The sequence below is a fragment of the Oryctolagus cuniculus genome, chromosome 7 (genome assembly GCF_964237555.1).
Source record: "Oryctolagus cuniculus chromosome 7, mOryCun1.1, whole genome shotgun sequence".
NCBI lineage: Eukaryota > Metazoa > Chordata > Mammalia > Lagomorpha > Leporidae > Oryctolagus > Oryctolagus cuniculus.
In genome coordinates, this window is record NC_091438.1 from 53,252,631 (window position 1) to 53,274,123 (window position 21,493).

Genomic DNA, 21,493 nt, shown 5'->3' on the forward strand with positions numbered 1-21,493 from the left:
TGAGAGAGAGGAAGAGAGAGAGAGAGAGAGAGAGAGAGAGAATGAATCTTCCATTCCATCCACTGGTTCACTTCCCAAATGGCCACAACGCCCAGGGCTGGGCCAGGCCTAAGCCAGGAGCCAGGAGCTTCTTCCGGGTCTTCCACGGGTGCAGGGGCCCACACACTTGGGCCATCTTCCACTGCTTTCCCAGGCACGTTAGTAGGGAGCTGGATCAGAAATGCAACAGCTGGGAATTGAACTGGTGCCTGTGTGGGATGCCAGCATTGCAGATGGCAGCTTAACCCACCGTACCACAGCACCAGCCCCTCAACTTTTATATATTTAGCAAATAAATATTTTTACTGACACAGACCCCAACAAATCCCACTTACCTTAATGAATGCGTTGTCCCAATGTAAATGCTATCTTTCTGAGACAGGCAGGGCAGATGAGACCTTAGATCGTGACAGTGTTACAATGTGCTACCTTTAAGGCAAATACAGTTGTAAAGAAGTGAGTTCCCAGGTGGTGGCTCTCCTTGGCAGTCCTCAAAGGTGTCAGACTCTGAAGGAAATGCTCAGTTTATACAAGAATTCTTCGAGCCCCTAGAGCCGCTCACCCAGGCCCCCTGGAACAGAGGCTTTTCTCTGATCACCCCCAGGGACAGCTGTGACCAGTGCATGAACTGTGAACTTGCTAGCCCACTTAAATGAAGACAGCCACGTTGTGTGTGGTGTGCATTCCCCGGCATGCTCTACTGTGTTAAGATACCAGCGCTCTTGGGAGTGGATGGGACTATTTGAGGAAATGCCACACTGTTTTCTACAATGGCTGGGCCAATTTACCTTCCCACTAACAGTGTCCCAGTGTCCCTCTTTCTCCAGACCCTCACCAACACTTGCCATCTCATGTCTTGAGGTGATCTCTTATTGCGGTCTTGATTTATATTTCCCACAGATGATTAGTAAGCTAAGAACTTTTATATATTCATATTGGTCATTTGTAGATCTTCTTTAAAAATACATATAACCGGATCTTTGCCCATTTAAAAAATTGGATAATTTTCTTTTTTTCCTGTTGAGTTGTCTAAGCTCCTTATATGTTTTGTATATTAACCCTTTATCAAACATACGGTTTTCAAATACGTTCTCCCAGCCTTGGGTTGCCTACCAATATTGTTGTTTCCTTTAAAGAAGCTTTTCAGTTTGAGGTTGTCCCACTTGTTCATTTCTGCTTTAGTTGTCTATGCTGTTGGTGGTGTACCAAAAAATTATTGCCAAGACCAATATTAAAGAGGTTTCCCATGTCTTTTCTTTTGGGAGTGTTCTTTCAGATCTTTCACGGAGTCTTTAATGCATTTGGAATTAATTTTTGTGTATGATATACGGTAGGGGTCCAATTTCATTCTTTTGCACGTCAGTGTCCAGTTATCCCAGCATCATTTGTTGAAGAGAGTATCTTTTTTTCTATTGTGGGTTCCTGGTGCCCTTGTCAAAGATTAGTTAACCGAGTATGAAGAGGCTGCTCTTTGTGCTCTCTGTTCTGTTCCATTGATCCATGTATCTGGTCTTCAGCCAGTGCCACAGTGGTTTTTGTTTTTTTCTTTAAATGGCTTTGCAATACAGTTTGAAGTCAGGACCGGTGATGCCCCCAGCTTTGTTTTTATTGCTTCATATTGCCTTGGATATTTAGAGTCTCCTTTGAGAATCTGGATGAACTTTAGGATTATTTTTTATATTTCTATGAAAATACCATCACAATTTTGAAAAAGATTTCTTTGAATCTGTAGATCACTTTGGGTAGTATGGCAATTTTAATATTGATTCTTCCAATTCATTAACATGGGACATCTTCTCATTTGTTTGTCTTTCCCAATTTCTTAAATTGGGATTAAACAAAAATAAATATTTTCAATGTACAGCTCTTTGATCTCCCTGGTTCAACTCATTCCTAACTATTTTAGTCATTTTGATGTTCTTGGAAATGAGATGATTTTCTTAATTTCTTTTCCATAGAATTTGTTGTCAGTGTATAGATGCACAATTGACTTTTGTCTGTTGATTTGGTATACTCAACTTTACTGAATTTGTTTCTTACCAGTTCTACTAGTTTTTCTTAGTGGATTCTTTTAGGATTTTATGTATATTCAGTCATGTCATCTTCAAAGAAAGACAATTTAACTTCTTTCTTTCTGATTAAGAAGCTTATTGTTTCTTTTTTTAAAAAAAGATTTATTTATTTATTTGGAAGGCAGAGTTGAGAGAGAGAGAGAGAGAGAGAGAGAGAGAGAGGTCTTCCACCAGCTGGTTTGCTCCCTAACTGGCCACAATGGCTGCAGCTGGGCCAATCTGAAGCTGGAAGTCCGAAGCTTCTTCTGGGTCTCCCACGTGGGTGCAGGGGCCCAAGGACTTGTGCTTTCCCAGGCCATAGCAGAGAGCTGGATCAGGAGTGGAGCAGCTGTGACTCAAGCCGGCATCCATAGGGAATGCTGGCACTGCAGGTGGTGGCTTTACCTGCTATGCCAAAGTGCTGACCCCTTATTGTCCTTTTTACCGTATAATTGCTCTGGCTGGGACTTCCAGTGCTTTTTGTGAATAGAAATGATGAGAATGGGCATCCTTGTCTTATTTCTGATCTTAGAGGAACAGCTTTCCTTTGTTGATTATGATGTTAGCTACGAGCTTGTTATATATGGCTGCTGTTATGTCAACACTCATTCAACCTTCTGTACCTAATTTGTTGAGAGGTTTTTTTTTTTTTTTCATGAGAAAGTATGTGGTATGTTGTCAAATGCTGCTCCTGTATCTGTTGAGATAATCATATGATTTTTATCCTTTGTTCTGTTAATGTGGTATGTCAAGTTTACTGATTTGGATATGTTGAACACTTCTTGCATCCAGAGATGAATTCCACTTGGTCATGGAGTATGGTGTTCCTTATGTTGATTTAAATTTGGTTCGCTAGTTTTTGTTAAGGATTTTTGCCTCTATGTTCATCAGGGATATTGGTCGATAATTTTATTTTGTTGTTGTTATCTGGTTTGGTGTGAAGAAAATGCTGGTCTCAAAAAATGAGTTTGGAGCATTCCCTGATCTTCAATTTTCTGGAAAAACTTGAGGAAAAGTAGCACTAATTCTTCAAGTGCTTTTCCTGGGCTTTTGTCTGTTGGCAGATTTTTTATCACTGTCTTAATCTTGAGAATTATTGTTCAAATCTTCTGTTTCTGCACTATTGAGTCTTGGCAGGACCTATGTTTCCAGTAATTTATCCATTTCATCCAGGTTATACAATGTGCTGATGTATAATTGTCCAGAGTCACTTCTGATCCTCTGTATTTCCATCATGTCATTATAATGCCTCCTCTTTTGTTTATAGTGTACGAATTTGCATTCTCTATTTTTCATGGTGGGTCTAGCTAACAGCTGCCAGTTATGTTTGTCTTCTAGAAATCATAACTGTTCAGCTGATCTGTTCTATTTTCGTTCTAGGTTCTGTTTCATTTATTTCTGTTCTATTTCCTTCCTTCCATAAAGTTTGGACGTGGCTTATTTGTTTTTCTATTTCCTTGAGGTTGTTTATTTGAGCTCTTTCTTTCTTACTCATATAGACATTTATTGCTATAAACTTCCCTCTTAAGAATGTTTTTGCTTCATCCCGTAAGTTTCAGTATGTTGTGTTTCTATTTTTGTTTGTCCCAACATACTTTTTGATTTTCTTTTTATTTCTTTTTTGACTCATTGGTTATTCAGGAGTGTGTTGTTTGAATTCCACATATTTAGTAACTTTTCAATTTTCTTCCTGCTATTTACTTATAGTTTAATACTGTTATGCTTGGAAAATATCCTTCTATTTATTAAGATTTCTTTGTGGCCTAATACTTAGTCTATCCTGGAGAATGGTTTATGTGTGCTTGAAAAGAATGTTTTGCTTGTCTGTTAGATGTTAAATGAGTCCTTTATAGGCAGCATATTGTTGGATCTTATCTTTTAATCCATTCAGTCCCTCTTTTAAAATATATATATATATATACACACATATATATATATATTTTTTTTTATAGAGAGAGCTGGGTGGGAGGAGGAGATCTTCCTCCTACTGTTTCACTGCCTAAACAGCTACAATGGTCAGGCTGAAGCCAAGAGCGAGAAGCTTCATCAGGGTCTCCCACTTGCGTGGCAAGATCCAAAGGTCCAAATACTTGGAACGTCTTCCATTGCTTTTCCCAAGCCATTAGCCGGGAACTGGATTGGAAGTGGGTCAGCTGGTACACAAACTGGCACCCAGATGGGATGCAGCATGGCAGGTGGTGGCTTTACCTGCTGTGACACAGCGCTGGACCCACTCTGTGTCTTTTAATTGGAGAATGCAACCCATTTACATCTAAAGAAATTATTAATAGGTGAGTACCTACTATTTATTTTTTCACATTATTTTCTGACTGGTTTGTAAAATTTAATCCTTTTGTCCTGTCTTATCTTTCTTTGTGATTTGATTTTTTTTAAAAGCAACAGTAGTGGAAGTATACTTTGATTCATTTCTGTTTATCTTTTGTGAATCTACTACAGTTTTTTCTTTTAAGGTTATTATGAGGCTTACAGAAAATATTTTATAGTTATATTATTCTATTTTAAGCTGATAACAACATAACCTTAGTTGCATAGAAAAATTCTACATTTCATTGTTCTCTCTCACATTTTGTGATATTGATGTCACACTTTACATATTTTTATATTATGTATCCATTAACAAATTAGTGCAGCTATAGTTTACTGTATTTGAATCCTCCTGACTTTTAACTTTTAGTCCAGATTTAAAAGTGATTTATGCAGCCCCATTACAGTATTGGAATATTCCCAATTTGACTATATATTTACTTTATCAGTGATTTCTAGACTTTCATATTCTTAGCATCATTTTTTAAAGTCAGAGATCTTTTTATTATATTTATTACATCATAAATTCCCAGAGAATGGGTTCCAGCAGCTCAGGCTCCTTTTCATTAGTTCTGACTAAGCGGCTTCTCTGGGTGGAGCAGGCTGGTGATTCTGTTGAACCCAGGTAGCTTCTCTGTGGCTTTCTTCTTCTTATCATTTTCTTTCACTTGTTCCAGGAAGAGATCTTGGCTCTTGCAGTGCTTAATATGCTCAATAAGCACATTAAGTCTCCTGGCAAGAATGTTGCCTTTGACTTGTTTGTTTACAACAATGCCAACAGCATGCCAGGTAACATTGTACATTCTTCCTATTTCGACACAGTGACATTTATGGGGCATTGCTTTTGGAACAGTACCCATTCCCTTGATGTCGACACATCCTTGTAGATGTGCATGTATGTGGCCAAAGGAAGAGCTCCCCATTTTCTAAAAGGCCGGGAGAACATGTGTCAGGTGCTTCTCCTTGTTCCCTTATGTGCTCATCATCTTGGTGAGATACTTGGTGAGATACAGCATCTGTTCATTTTAACTTGAAGAATTCTCTTTAGCATTTCTTGCAAGGCAGGTTTAGTAGTGATGAACTCCTTCAGTTTTGTTTTACTTGCATGTCTTCATATCTTCTTTAATTCTGAAGGAAGGATAGTTTCTCTGGGTACAGTATTCTTGTTTGGCATTTTTTTCTCTTTTAGAAAACTTTGAACAGCAAAGAAACTGGCAGACACACACACACACAGAGTGGGTGGGTGAAGGTCTTCCCTCTGCTGGTTTACCCTCTAGATGCCTGCAACATCTGGAGCTGACTCAGGCCAAAGCCAGGAGCTCAAAATTCAACATGGGTCTCCTACATAGGTAGAAGAGATCCAACTACTTGAGCCATCAGCTGCTGCTGCCCATTAGCAGGAAGCAGGAATCAGAAGAGGAGCTAGAACTCACACCCAGGCACCCTCACACAGGATATGGGCATCCCAAGGAGCATCTCAACTGCTGTAGCAAGCACCAATTCTACGTTGACTTTTTTTTTCAGAACTGAATATATCATTTCATTCTCTCCTGACTTGCAAAGTTTCTGCTGAGAAATCTGCTGCTACTGTTAAGGTTCCTTTGTCTGTGATAAGCATCTTTAAATGTCACTTTACTTTCACTTTGTCTTTGATATTTCAATCTTTAATTATAAGATGTCCTGGAGTAATATTATTTGAGTCAATCTTGTTTGAGAACTCTTATGCTTTATGAATCTGAAAATCCATATTCTCACCAAGATTTGAGAACTTTTCCGTCATTATTTCTTTAGATAAACTTTCTTCCACTTTCCCTCTCACTCTTTTCGGTGTCCCGTAATGCTTGTTGAGTTGATGGTATACAATGGGCCCCATGTGTTTTCTTCACTTTTTTTCATTCTTTTTTTTTTTTTTTTTGTCCCTCTACCTGACAGTAAATTATTCTTTATTCTGCATCATTAAGCTTGGGGTTGAAACTCTATTGAATGTTTCAGTTCTGTCATTCCAGCCCCAGGTCCCTTTTTATGATTTCTATTTCTTTATTTAATTCATTTTATTCATACATCTTTTCTTTTTGTTTAGTTGTCTCTGTTCCTTGCATCTTATTGAGGGTTTTTTTTTTGTTTTGTTTTGTTTTTAGGTGACTATTTAAAATTCTTCATTAGGCAAGTCATAGGTATCCATTTCTTTGGGGTTGGTTGCTGGGGCTTAGTTAGTTTTCTTTGGTGGTATTTGCCTGATTTTTCATCATCTATGAAGCTTTGCATTGGTGTCTATGCATTTGAAAGAAAAAATATCCCTTCTAGTCTTTAAACAAAGCAGGTAATGATCTTTTCCTCTTGGGTCCCTGGGCTGATGTGATTGCCTGCAGGATTGCAGTCAGGTAGAATTGGAAACAGTTTATGTAGCTGCTGCTGGATCTGCAGTAGGGTGCACTGTAGATGCAGCTGTTTTGAGAATTACCAGTGGCTTGGACAAGGTGATCTCTGGGTGCACTAGAGTTTTCCTAGACTGGTAGGGCTGATGCTGGGTCAAAGATCCACTCTGAGGGCTTCAGCTGGGTCCACAGACTCTGAAACAGGACCTATTAATAAGTGTATGGATGACCATGGCCCCTGCTATGTCCCTGATGACTCCTACCGGGTAATTAGGCAGTTAGGACTCGAGAGGGACTGGAATCAAGTCACAGGATTGCCTCAGATCTACAATTGAGACTGAAGTCTGCAGACCTCTGCTGGGGATGTGGATGGGTGTGCCTTCTCCTGGGTTGAGTGAGCAGGATGGCCCTTGGGTCATGACAGGGCTGTGCTAGAGCCAACTCATCAAGTCAGCCTCTGCAAGCATGGAGAAATGATTCTCCCGCAGGGTTGCTCCTGGGCCGTGGCTGAGCAGGGCTAGAGTCAAGGCACAGGCTGCTTTAGAATCCACAGCTGGGACTATGCTCGGTGAGGCTGTTACCTATGGTACTATTGTATGGGCATGACTCCTTCCAGGCCTGTTGGCAGATGGTACTGGTCACAGGATCAAAGCCAAATGAAGTTGTAGCTGATCCCACATTTCTGGTGGCTAGGACCATGTCAGTGAATCAGCCTTCTCGAAATAGCACCCTCTGGGCTTGTGCTTCACCAGGGTTTTGCAACTGCCTACTTGGATCCTGAATCTCCCATAAAGGCTCTTCTGTCCATTGATGGCTGACAAATTATTGCTGCTATGGGAGAACAGGAGTGGGGGCACCTCCTACACCACCATCTTGCAGATGTCTTTCCTCTTAGCTGCCTTCCTCTTAATTTATCATCCAACTCTATTCTCAGTAAGGCAAATAATACAGGTATTTACCCAGGTCCCAGTGACTAACGAGGTAAAATATTATGCTAAATACTTTAATCAGTAACAAAACCCCATTAGTAGATTTGCTAATAAGGAGTTTCGCTTTATTATAAGCTAATGATGAGAGTTGGTGCAGGTCCTCAGGGCTGGTAAAACAGCAGTCCTTGCTCTCCCTCACGCTGCCCTTTTCCAAGGCTACCTTTTTATGGAAAAGCAAGGAAAAATAAAAATTGGCAGGCTCTTCTTCCTCTGTGCAACTTTGCCAGAAAATCTTGGCATTTTCTGTTAAGTCTCTTCATTCTCCAACTCACAGTTCTAAGTCCTGTGGAGTAAACCATGCAGGGAAGGCACAAAGGGTGTGAAAGCAAGGATAGAAAATAGAAAATCGGTTGGCGAGAGAGAAAAAAATAGGCAGCAAGGGAGGCTACAAGTAAGAGGAGATGGATGGGAGTGTGGATTGCAGAGAGAGTTTTAGGGAAATTTCAAGAAGGGAAAAGTTTTGAGAGTTAATAAGAAGGGGAGAAGCCAAAAAAAAAAGAGGATTTTTTCCAAGATGAAATGTTCCTGTGCATTGTCTGTGTAATGCCTTCTGATATTTTCCCAGCTCTTCACTTACTACCTTTCAACTTTTCTGCTACATTGATATTTCTTTGACCATGGCACTGTCAACAACTGGACTACCAGACACCTAGACTTTATATGGGTTACACCAGGAGGCCTTCCTGGATCTAGAAAACTTTTTCTACCCATCTGCAATAACGAAGAGATAATTTTTAAATGTGTGTTTATATTTATTTGCTAATTTTAACTGTTCACACAAAACCTGACCAAGCCCTGAAATAACAAATATGGCCTGCCATTCAGTTGAACTGTGTCATGGACATATTTTGGTACAGGAGTGCTGCCAATTCAGGCCAGCTCAGTTCAGCATCGGTCAAAGGCCTAGGATGAGTCGGGCGCCATGTGTGGATACTTTGGAAAATAAATAGGACATGTCCAATAATTATAATCAAAAGAAAAGTTTATTTTTATCTCCTACTGACCTTTTAGAAAAGTGCATAATGAGACTTCTGGGGCCTCTTAGGAAAACGCGGCTTCTGTAGTTGGCCCATGTCACCCCAGGCCTGGCTCTTGGAGTCTACTTTAGGCACGACTTTTGCTATCCAAGTGCCCTCTCCAGATGTCCCCGTGGGGGAGGACTCAGCGTGATGCCAGGAGCTCTGGCCCACAGAGAAAGCACACAGCCCTCAGCTGGGAGAAGAGCAGTGACTTGCCAAATGAAGCATCATTCTCTCCTCCCTCCCCTCCCCATTCTCTCCCACCTCCCCTCCCCTCCCTTCCCCATCTTCTCCTCTCCCCTCCCTTCCCCTTTCTCTCCTCCCTCTCCTCTCTTCCCCTCCCCATCCTCTCCCCCCCATCTTCTCCTCCCTCCCCTCCCCATCCTCTTCTCTCTCCCCTCCCCTCCCCTCCAATCCCTCCCTCACTCCAGTCTGTTCTAGACCACACTGGACTTCTCAAGTATGATTTCGATTCTAACCCATGGTGTCCCCAAGCTCACCCAGCTAGAAGCACACAGCAAGCTCCTCACGTTCCGCTTTGTATTTGTGTGCTGGGGAAGGAGAGGGGGTGCTCTCATAGCCCAAGAAAACACTTTTCCCCAAAGAAATATCTTCACAAATCTTTTCTTCATGCTCAGAGCCCCTTTCAAATCCTTCAGCTGTGCGACGTGGCTAGGAATTGTGGGAACAGTTGTCCAAGATTCCTTTTTCAAACTCCGCCCGGTGATGAGGCACCGCACTCTGGTGTGCACCGTCGAGTAACCTCACTTGCAACTTTAGATTAGCATCCTGCTACACGAAAGTAAAAGCGCATGGTCTCTGAGGAATTCAGAGGGGATAAAGGAGATGCATTGGTGCCAGCAGATCATTTCCACACGCTGTGACCAGGCCCACGATGGAGCGGTCTACCAGGGGCAGTGAGGGCGCAGAGGCCGTTTCTGAGACAGGCTGCCACCAGCTTCTCTCAGAACTTATCTACAGGGTGGGCGCCGTGGTGTAGCAGGTAAAGCTGTCGCTCATGGCACTGACATCCCATATGGGCACCAGTTTGGGTCCAGCTGCTCCACTTCCAATCTGGCTTCCTGCTAATCTGCCTGGAAAAGCAGAGCAAGATAGCCCAAGTCCTTGGGCCCCTGCACTCTTGTGGGAGACCAGGAGGAAGTTCTTGGCTCCTGGCTTCGGATCAGCTCAGCTCCAGCCATTGTGGCCATTTGGGGAGTGAACCAGCAGATGGAAGAGCTATCTGTCTCTCCCTTTCCCTCTCTCTTTCTGTAACTCTGTCTCTCAAATAAAAGTAAATAAATCTTAAAAATAAATAAATAAATAAATCCCTGAGTTTAGGGAAGAAAATTTAAAAAACAAACAGAAAAACACACCAAAAAAAAAAAAAAAACTCTACAGGGAAGGCCACGCCCTAGAGAATGAAGAGAACGCAAGGCTTCCAAGTGAGCTGAAAAGATGGGGTGTGTCGCTGGGGACTTCACGCCTCATGACCGTGTGCCCTGGTGTGCACCCCGATTATTCAAGTGCCTGGAGGAACAGTTGAAATTTAGGTTCTTTGTAGTGCTAGGTAATTGTTATAGTGGACAGGACGAAGCTCCTTGTTTGAGGGTTTTGGAACAAGGTCCCCAAGTCTCAGCAGCCAAATGTAAAATTAATAATAAATACCATCATGCTTGCTGGCTGTGCCCTAAGGAGTCCGGGACAGGGCCTAGCACATCCAGGTGTGTCACAGCAGTGCCCTTGGCTTCCAGCTGGCAGTGAATGCAGAGGACATCTGGCCTCCAGGTGGACAGGAGATAAGGGGCCCTGTTCTACGCATCCGCTTTTCTCTTTCCCTGAGTCCTGCCTCCTGTCTGGTTCTTCCTCTTTTGCTTCGAAGTTAATTTCACTTTCCCAGTCCCTCTTCCCAACATGCAACATGGCATTTTAAAATTGCAAAGAAAACACTGAAGAAAAAAGTCTGAGCATGGTCTTGTTCCTTCTCTACTACGATGCGGGCAGGAGGGGAGCTGTGACCAGGCAGGGCCTTGCCTCCGCTGGAGTTCAGGCTGTGGAGCCCCAGCACCCTAGAGGTGTCTTATTCTGTTGTATAAATGGGTGTACCCACTTTACACAGAGAAGATGCCTCTTTGTGGGCCTGGTAGCTCAGATCTCATAGGATTGTTCTGTTCCCCATTGCTTTACTCGTCATCCCTGCGAGCCATTGAAATAGCCCAGAAATTCAAATCGTTATGAATCCAAACTGTGCCCTGGGGACCCCTCACACCTGGAAGGAACCCTCACGCGCACTATTGACATACATTTCCAGTGTCTGGAAAAGACGCCTTCCGTACACCAGAGGCCACATTTCACAGCAACCAGGCAGAGTCTCATGCAAGAAAAGCCACCTTGGCCCTAACCAGGGAACCCCCAACCTAGCTGGATTTGGATTCTGGTGGCAGCCACAGAATCTTCTGGAAGAAGGAGATTGAATTCCCTGAGGTAGTAAGAAACTTCCCTGGGTGGTAGGGACCCGCACGCCGGTCACTGCTGCTTCCCACCTTGCAGAGCCGCATTCTGTGCTACCTCGGCCCCACTGGGGCTCCCCATGCTTCTCAGCTCCAGTGGCCACCAGGGCCTTGGGGTTGGACTGAAATAGCAAGACTGTTTCTGTGCCTGGCTTGAGTAAGCTGTGCCTAAAAGGAGAAAGAAACTCAGAAATGCTGGAGATACAGAACCATTAGTTTGTTGTCTTGATTTTTTAAAGCTAAGTCAAGACTTAATTTAGCTGGGACAGTTTTAAGGGCACCGGCAGGGATTCCTTTTCTCAGCTCTGGGCTGGTGAGGGGCCAAGCTAATCCGTTTCTAGAACAAGGGAAAATCCAGGCCCGACAGGATTCTCAGTCCCTGACAGAATCTGCCATTAGTGTTTCTAGTGGGAGCTTCCTCTCCTAACTCTACTCTCCACCCTTTCTATCACCCCCGATCTTGCCAGGGGCCTTAGCTTTGTGGTATTAGAGACAGTAACTAACATTTTTTAATGCGTTTGCGACATGCCAGACACTACCCTGCAGATGCTACATACGTTATAAAGACAGGCGCCGAGCGAAGAAGGTTGTTTCCTCCTTGAGCCTTAAATATTTCTCAGAAACAATGCCTTAAGCCTCCAAACAGTGGTAGCAGCGCACAGCAATGACCTCGTCCACCTGCAATTCACAGCATGAAGAATAGAAAGCTAGAAAATAGTAATGCACACGTAAGCCAAAACATTGCCACTTAATTTTCCTTGTTGCCAATTTCTAGGTAGGCCCATTGACCCTTGACTTTCTCTCTGGCTCCTTTCTGTGAGTGAGGCTGTCAAGGTGAGGGGGACAGACGCCATCCCTGCAGTGCTAACGCTGGAAGGTCATGTTGAGTGGCCCTCCCTGCCAGCCCAGGGCTGCCTAAGCTTCAGCTCACTCTACAGTAGCTCAAGAAATGCATTCCTTGGTCCGTCTCTTGAAGTTTTGATAGCTTGGACTCCTGCACAGAAAAGCGTGTTCTGTGCCTTTTTTCTCCAACTTATTCACTATGCCTGAAGCAGATAGGGCCTTTGGGTGACTGCTGAAGCTCCTTCGATCCTTGAGTAAGTACGAACCTGACTTTTAAATTTCAGAGCAGCATCTAGCAGTGTCTCTAATGGGCATGAAGATACAGTTAGTGGTGGGTGCTGTGTTCTCCCTCTATCATATTAGTGCCTATGGTACCTGCTAACTGTCAGAGACACTTCATATCTCTCACCTCCTTTTCTCTCGGCACTTTAAAGAGGCAATCCCATCATTTTTCTGGTTTCCTTGGTTATTTTGGAGATTAAGTTGTTTGTCTAATTTTCATCCCTTTGGGTAGTCTTTTTGTTCTCTTGCTGTTTTGAATATTTTTTGGTCTGTGTTCTTCTTCAGTTTCACTGTGAGGTTTCGGGTTGTATTTCCTTCCTGTTTATCTACCTGAGATTCACTGGCCACCCCCACTCCCTGCCCTGCCCCAATCTAAAGACCGGAGTCTTTCACACATACTGGAAAATACTCAGCCTTTTTCTCTTGCAAAAATATTGTTTCGCCTTCATTCTGTATTGTTCTATCCTGGACCTCTGATTAGGTAAACATTAAATTTTCTCATTTTGGTATTCACATGTCTTACCCTCCCTTTCATATTTTTAATCTCTTTGTTCCTCTGTACTACTGTATTGAGTGAAATTTCTTCAACTCTTCAGTTTAACTAATTCTGGTGTCCAGTTTTATCCATTCTACTGCAACTTAGGCTGTCCAGTGCATTTTAAATATCAGTTATTTATTTTTCCTATCTAGATGTTCTGTTTCACTCTTTTTCCTTATTCCCTTATTCTTAGATTTTAGCATATTAAAAGGCTTATTTTATATTCTGTATCTAATGGTTCCAGTACCTGAAGTCTTTTCATTTCCAAACCCATCCCTCGTTTCTACCACACTTTCCACCCAGAGCAGTTTTTTCCCAGTGTACTTTGTGATTTTTCACTTGAGTTCATACTTTTGAGAATTTTATCCACTAAAATTTGCCAAGGCCTGGGTTAAAAGTGCATTTATTCTGAGAATATTTGATTTTGCTTCTATTAAGCTTTGGAATTTTACCAACTTGGGGCCCTTAACAATTAACTCTTGGTGCCACCTTCTCTGGGGCTGGGGGCGTTGTGAATTGAGGCCTCAAACCTGCGTGATGACTGGCAGCAGGATTTCAAGGAGTATTTTTTTCCTTAACCCAGAACCAAGACTAAATGAAGTTGCTACCTGCGGGGGCTGGGGTGTCCTACCTCGCTCATGTGAGTCTGCAGCTTACATGGCTCCTGAGACAGAAGTCACAGGCAGCCACGGGCAGCCACTGTGTCCAGCACTCTCCTGCCACTCGCGGTTCATGCTGTGGCTTCATTGTCAGCCTCAGTCACTCTCCCTCATTTTTCTCCCCTGCAAAATCAAGTATTCACGCACGTGTGTGTGTGTGCATGTGTGTGGTTTCTCTTTTTAAAATTTAGCATTTCAATTTTTTTTAAAATTAAGTTTGTGTTTTCTTATGGATGTTTAATACATGCTACAGCTGGAAATTAAGCTCTCTGTTCCCTACAACGCTCCTTTGGCTTTTAGTGGGACATCACTGCATTGTACCTCATTTATGAAAAGAAACGACTAAGAGGATTTGATCTAACCCGTGATCAGGCACAGCAGCCGGTGATTAATTCCTTCCACAGGCTGAGTCTTGATACTCAGCCAGCTCTGTCCTGTGCCCACTCCCCAAGACATTTCGTATTCATTCACGGCATCAGAAAGATGTCACAGAGCACAATTTTTTAAAAAGACTGTTTTCCTTTAGAGAGGGAAATTAATGATCATTTCTCCCATAAGCACCTTCTTAAAAGTTAGAAATGTGTTCGGTTCCTTCATAGCGCGGTATAGGTATTTATGCATTAGTTCAACATGTTTTAAATGTGAGGCACTGCATTGGCACTATGGAGAGGGATTGGCAGGATGGAGCATTCATTAAGGTCCTACCATGTTCCAAGAACCTGACAAACAGCATGACACAGAGGCAAGAAAGAGCCTGGCGTGATCAAGGAGCCAGAGTAACATGGAGGTGGAGAACCGGAAATGGGGAGAGAAACAGGATCTTCACAAATGCAGGTAGGCTCTTCCCCAGCCTGTGTTTGTGCAGCAGCATTTTAACCATGTGGGATTAGTGTGCAGGCTGCACTGGGCTTCAGCGGCCAGAGTGGGTGCAGGACACGGCGGGTCAGCTTGCCTAGGCATCGGGCTGGTGGGCTCTGGGAAGAATGTGGGGAGCTGTAAGAGAAAGCTCAACCCAGTGTCCCAAGGTCAGGATGGACCCGAGGGAGAAGACTAAGGAGCAGGATGGGAACCGCAGGCCTCCCTGGCGGGCCCTGGGGCCCAGCCCAGCTCCTGGGAAGAGAGAGAGTACAGACCTCAGGCTAGAAGTCCAAGAAACTTCCCTCATGTCTGCCGCCCATGAACAGGGCCACAGAAAGGTTCAACTGAAGGATGACAGCAGATTTGAGGACAGACAGCGTCTCCCCACTGCCGTCCTTAGCGTGGGCAGGCAGAGGTCGGCATAGGCACAGAGCAGCCCCAGGGTCTGCCGCTGGAGAATTCGGCCCAGGCAGGCCAAGCCCTCAAGGAATGTGCCAGGCATCCTGACTGTCACGCCTCAGTCCTCTGGAGCCTTGCTCGGCCACACCTGCAGAACTGTGCCCAGGTCTAAACCAGGAGGACATGGGCGAGACCTGCAGCAGAACTCCTGCTAGGACCAGGGAGGACGGAGCCATTGATCCGTTACTGATCGCCAGGATTCTCTGATCTGCTTCTCCCTGGGAAGACAGTTCTGGTCTTACTAAAAGAGAGGGTTTGGAGCATCCAAATATGACCTCGTGCCCCCCCCTCAGAACATGGAGAAGCCGGGCTGCCTACTGCAGGTGCATGCGCTTGGGCAGAGAGAAGCGCTGAGGGTGACACCCTTGTTTTCAGCTTGATTAACAGATTAAACGATGAACTGACTGATGCCAGAGTGAGGCTGGCTGGCCATGGCTGGCTGCACCACGACCACCAGCCCCAGCACTTCTCTGGATCTCCCCAGCCACAGCCCCCGGTTTCCCAAAGGCAAGAAAGGAATGAGAAGTCAGTCGGTGTGGCTTTAGGGAGCTGCGAGGCATCGGGATTGGGATTCTAGGTCCCTGGCTCGCTGGGGCCAGCCATCTGCCTGAGGCCCCGGTCCCTGAGGTACCTGATGGGGAGGATGATTAATGCCTTCTCCAGGGAGGGAGCCTGCCCTACCCTTCCCCTTCAGCCTTCCCCAGGTCTGACGCCTGCCTTCCTGACCCCCCAGTGCAAACCCCACGCCCTCCCAGCCATCTGGGACCCAGCTTCCACCCCACTCCCTTAAATCCACCAAGGAAAGAGCCATTCCACGCTGTCCTTTGGGGAAGACAAATGAAGCAGGGAAGAGCGGGGTTGGGCCTTGACTGGACTCGCTTTTGCTAACTTGAGAAGAGAGAGAGCCTGGTCTAGGCAGAGAGGAAAGGAGACAGTGAACAGAATACAGGGCTCCTGATGGGCAGACGGGCTGGAAAAATCACTGGAGCTGAGTTAGGACGGTCCCAAACCCTTCAGGAGTCACTGACATATGGGGTGATATGGAGGGGTAAAACTCAGAGGAACTTTAGGATGTAAACCTAGCAGCAGTATTTATACAATTGGTTCCTTTGGGCCCTCACCGCAGCCCCCACCCATTGCAGCAATGATCAGACCCTCCGGGAGCTGTGCTCCTGCCCTCCTCTGGGCCTGGGCTGGAGGAGGAACGGTGAGAGAGGCCGGTAAAAGCCCGGACAACGTGGGGGGAGGCTGTGAGTGAAGGGGAGAGTAGCCAATCACAAAAACGAAGTGTTCATTGGGGGCCAGAGCTCGCTGTGGGTGCTGGTGAGTGACCTGCAAATCTCGCCTACACTCAGGTTTGGAAGCCGGTACAATCAGGCATGGACCACACCCAGTGCTTGTGGGACTCCCAGTGGCTTTTCCAACAGTGCAGGCACTTCACGTGGGAGGGTCGTAAAAGGTGTGAAGTGCGCTTGTTAGCCAACACAATGGGACCAGTTATAATGCCCGAGGAACCTCCTGGAACTGCTGCTTCTGTGCACTGAGAATCAGGAGCAACGGGAAACACAGGTCTGATTAGGAAACCCACTCGCAATCAGCCTTGTGTTGACTCTTGTCTCCCGTGCTCCTGCCAGTGGAAAGAGTGTGCACAAGGTTGATGCGATGCTAAGGGGAGCTTCATGGCAATCAGGGCGACAGTTATAAATAGGACAGGCTTAAGAATAAAATCACATCTCAGCTGCTACCGACTCAAATATCGTTTAGGAAAAGGTACCTGTTAACAATCTCGATTTTTCCACCTGATACTCCCCTCCAGAGTCTCAGACAGAAGATACCTCTTAGGGAAGATTTAATTTTTTCAATCTATGCAAACCCCTGTGTGGTGTCCTTCCACAGGTTATACCTACATAAAATACATGCCTGCCAACTAACTTGAGCCCCAAGTTTTATGAAATGTGGGATTAATATAAAATACAGCCTAATAACCAAGACCAATGATGATGGTGTCTCAGAACTGAGTCCACTTCTGCCATAATTTCCCAGGGGGAGAGACCTTGGGGAGTTATATAACATGAAGCCTCGTCTCTCGCATCTGTAGAACAAAAATAATAGTCTCTATCTCGTAGAGTAGTTGTGGGGGTCTCATGACACACATGCGGCCACGCACTCAGGAAATCACTGTTACGTGATTAATGAAGGCTTTTGGGGGCACATATAGCATATGCAGTGATGGCAAAGGCAGAAGGCAAGCCCCCAGTCATCAGATGACACAGCTCTATAGAGAGCTGTTGTTCGAAAGGGGGTTTTCAAAGTTGTTCCACTCCTTATCTGGTGCTAGAAACTCTTCCCTACCCACTCTTCTTCCTAAGTGGCCCCCCTTCTGCACACGCATCCCGTGGTTGGGATCTCAGGTATCTCAGGCCGGTGGATGGCTGGATCTGTTGCAAAGCCTATCTGTGTATTTCACCTCCTTCCAATCTCCTAGTGCATTCACCTGCTGGCTTTGTTTCTTCCAGAGTGATGGAACATGGGCCCAGGTGGCACCTTTCCAATACTGAAATGGCATCGCTCCTTTTAGTCTTCTTTAAATTAAGCCACTCCCATTCCTTTCAGTGATTTTTCAAAAAGCATACCTTCTAGTGACACCACTACTCTCTCTGGTCCCCCTTCTTCTAGCTCAATGGCTGTCAATCCAGGTGGCACATCTGGAAACATTTTTGTTTGTCCCTAGAGGGGAAAGGGTGGTGTTGTCAACCAGAAGGTAGAGGCCAGGGTTGCTGCTAAATGTACAAGACAGCCTCCGACAACAAAGAAGTTTCCAGTCCAACAGTTCAAGTATGAGGTTGAGAGACTCTGTCTTAAAGACGAATGTTAATCCATGTTCTTAAAGCATGGGCCAACATCACACACAGACTACTGGCTATTACTGTCATTGTGTTGTCATGGCATTTCTGCTACATTAGCCCAAGATTCTGCTAGTTTTGTGGTTAGTAGTCAGCTAAGAACCCTTTCATGGGTCGCTGCTGACTCAGGAATAGCATACCTGAGACCCACATGCTCGCTTAGAAAGGGCAAATCAGTGACGGCACTCCTCCATGTGAGCCTTAAGGCTGCCTTGCAATCTTTTCCAACACAGTGTGCATGTTCTAGGCCACTCACCAATCATTCAAATGATTGTTGGCAGGTAAGATGAAACCTATTGGCTGGCCAAGGTTCCCTGGTTTTGTGGTGCTGGGACCCAGGTCATGATGTAACCTCAGTTCCTGCGCTTTGGGGGACTCTGTTGATTCGTGGAGGCAGCTAGAAGGAACAGAGGATGCATCAGATACTCCATGGCAGTCAAGACTCCTTCCTTCATACCACGCCCTAAATCCTTTCCCAAACACAGAGCCTGGCCATCCGTCGCCATGAAAGCAATGCGGTCAGAGCCACAGCTGCCCAGAAATGATACCTGTGAAGTGGTGCCTGCTCTCTGCCAAGTTCTTCTCCACCCTCCTCTCACCATCCTGATGCTCCTGCTCTTGGCACCTTCCTGATAGTCTTGTTCTCAGCTCTTTCCACCCAAGCTAGTCTGGGCTCCACCAGAGGTACAGGAGAGGGAGGTAGGGGTCAGCAAACACACTCTGTAGCATGGATTCTTCAGGGAAACAAGTGAAAACTGTAGAACTGGAGTAGACAGCAATCGAAGCTGCCCAGAACCCTGACACCCATACTCATCAGCTTCCAGGACGTGGCTGGATAATGTTACCTTGAAGCCTAATACTGTGTTCCACGGAGTGTGTACAACACAGTCCTTCCCCGGCATCCTCAGGTACCGAATCCAGGACCCCTGTGGATACCAAAATCCACAGAGACTTAGGCCCCAAAATAGCAGAGCATTTGCATGTAATCTGCACACAGTCTCCCATATACTCTAAATCATCTCTAGATAACTGGCGTTGCCTAATGCAATGTAAATGCTATATGCAAACACTTTTTAAACTATGCTGTTTAGGGAATAAGGACAAGAAACATCTGTGTATGTTCAGTAAAGATGCAGATTTTTTTCTGAATATTTTTTGATCCGTGGTTGGTTGAATCCCCAGATGCATAACCACGGATAAGGAGGGCTGGCTGTAATTGCTGTTCCCTTTTCACTGTGGGGGGGGGGGCATTTAGAAAGGAGAAGAACTTTGTAGAGAGGCTGCAGTAAGTGTCTTCCATTCCAGCATTCTTCATACGCCTAGTCACTTTGTTAGCTTATGAATAAAATAATATGGTGGCACAGCTTGAGTCACTCAATGTTCTGCTCGGTCCACTGAAGTTGAAAGCAGAGTCTGTTCAGATTAATGCCATGTTTGCTAACCTAATCTGGTTTTTAGAGTTTTAAACATTTGTCACCCACACAAGTGGAGCTCACTAACGATCTTTGAGGAATGTGGTATCTCAGTTCTGTCAGAATTTGAGGGGGCAGAAACGTGAGAACACAGAAACTACTAACACTGAAGTAACACAAAGAGCATTTTGATTCCCTGACTGTGGGCTCCACACACGGTACCGCAGATCCACAATGCACCTTGTTTTCAGAAAAGGCGCTGGTGTCGACATGCAGGGGTGGGGTGAGAGGAGCCTTCCAAACTCAGGGCCTTGGCCATCAGGCATGGAAGCAGGGGCGCAAGCTCCTGAGTCTGTGAGAGCCTCATCTGAACTTCACCGCACGATATCTAACCTAAGCCTCAGAAAGGTAACGCCAGCAGCACGTCCCTTACTGAGTCCCTGAAGATAGAACAAGGTCCCGTATGTAGAGAACTGGCCCGTAGGAGCCAGCTGCTGTCTTACCAACCCCACAAACCTCTGACCTGGTGAAAGACAGTCCGTAAGGGATTGCTGTCTCTAGCCCAGCATGTGATACGCATTTTCACAGCACCAGCTGTGGTCGAAAAGCAGGGTAATGCAGACTGGGTAACCTGGAAGCTGTGTTGGTTCCCATGTGTGTTTTCCAAGGTGAGAGGAGCTGAAATCGCAGAGTGCAGTGGCCACCTCCATGGGAAGAGCTGAGCATGGCATTCGGTTCTGTATTTTTTTTCCTTTTTGTTTTTCTGTCATTTTAAGTGAACACGTGCACGTGGGGCTCCCGCCCTCAGGAAGCACGTTCCAGCCTCGCATGCCCGGGGTGATACTCCCCTTGTGTCCAGCTCCCAGCAGCCCCAGGGGCTCACAGGACCACAAGCCAGAGTGTGCACTGCATTATTTTCGTGCGTGTTTAATATCCTCTGCACCAGCTTCTGGTGCTCCCGCGCTCAGCCTTATCTCTGGCGGACCAATTATCGCTTCTGTTAGTAGACCAATTACAAAGCCACACAGGTTTGGAGTGGCCTGCCCTTAGCTCCCTTTTACCCCCCACGAGCCCTATTACCTTTGTTGTGGCATTTCACAGAATGAGAGGCTCTTCAGGAACGCTCATTTTAACAGATTCCCGATGTCTTTCAAGTGCCGCAAAAGGCGACAGTAGCTGCAGCAAAGACACAGCAAGGAACTGGATGAGGCCATGCCAGGCAGGTGGGCACACTCAGCGGAACTCGGGGCTGCTAAGCCAGGACCTCACCCTGCAAAGCCAGCACTCCCAGAGCACTCCAGGGTGGGGCTTAGGGTCTGTCGCCACCCAGGGCAGAAGTAACACCCTTGCTTTGTTTTTCTGTCTTGAGCAGAGAGGTGGTAGGGGCAAGGATTAGCTAAATACATGTATTTCAGGATAAAATCATTCCCTTCCCTTTCTCTTTAAATTTTTTTTTCACGGAAGGGCCAGCATTGTGGTATAGCAGGTGAAAGTCGCTGCACACAACACCACTGGCATCTCATATGGGTTCCAGTTCAAGTCCCAGTTGCACCACATCCAATCCACCTCCCTGCTAATGAATCTGGGAAAGCAGTGGGAGATGGCTCAGGTCCCTGGGTCCACATTCCCACGTGGGAGACCCTGGATGAGGCTCCTGGCTCCTGGCCTCAACCTGGCCTAGCCCCAGCTGTTGTGGCTGTCTGGGGAGTGAACCAGCAGGTGAAAGACCTCTCTTTGTGTCTCTGTAACTATGCCTTTCAAATAGATAAATAAATCTTTTTAAAAAGTACTCGTGGAAATGCACTTTGAGTCTCCCTGTTTTCCCCAGGTTCAAATACTTCCTACTTCCCTAGAATCCCTGGGAAAATCTGGTCCTCTCCTTATTGATGCCGTAATCACATTCTGCCCCACATAATTACAAAGATGTATGTGTGTGTGTGCACACGCTGCAATTCTAACTATAAGCTCATTAAGGGCACAGACTTTGTTAACTTCATCCCCATACTGCTCCCATATTGCCCAGCACCAGGTCTTGCATATAGTAAGTGTTTACCAAGTGAACGAGTCCTCCAGAAATGTTGAATTTTTGCAGGGGGGTAGGGGATTCTGTTGTGAGGAACAGACAAAAGTATACCTTGAATTCTAATGTGTTGGTTAGGATGCATAGTTTTGCATGACAATTTTCCTGTAGCATAGTTATTGGAAATGATTTTGTGAAAGTGAAGACCAGA

The 21,493-nt window shown here is 45.4% G+C and overlaps 1 protein-coding gene and 1 long non-coding RNA gene across 2 annotated transcripts in view; one reads left to right on the forward strand and one right to left on the reverse strand.

Moving 5' to 3' along the window:
• Nucleotides 1-21,493, forward strand: part of VTCN1 (V-set domain containing T cell activation inhibitor 1) — a 65,191-nt gene that overhangs the window by 12,278 nt on the left and 31,420 nt on the right. The window lies entirely within an intron of this gene.
• Nucleotides 20,007-21,493, reverse strand: part of LOC127493763 (uncharacterized) — a 59,592-nt gene continuing 58,105 nt past the window's right edge. The window contains exon 3 of the long non-coding RNA XR_011390503.1: nucleotides 20,007-20,438. This is a non-coding gene — a long non-coding RNA (uncharacterized lncRNA). The remainder of the gene's footprint in view (nucleotides 20,439-21,493) is intronic.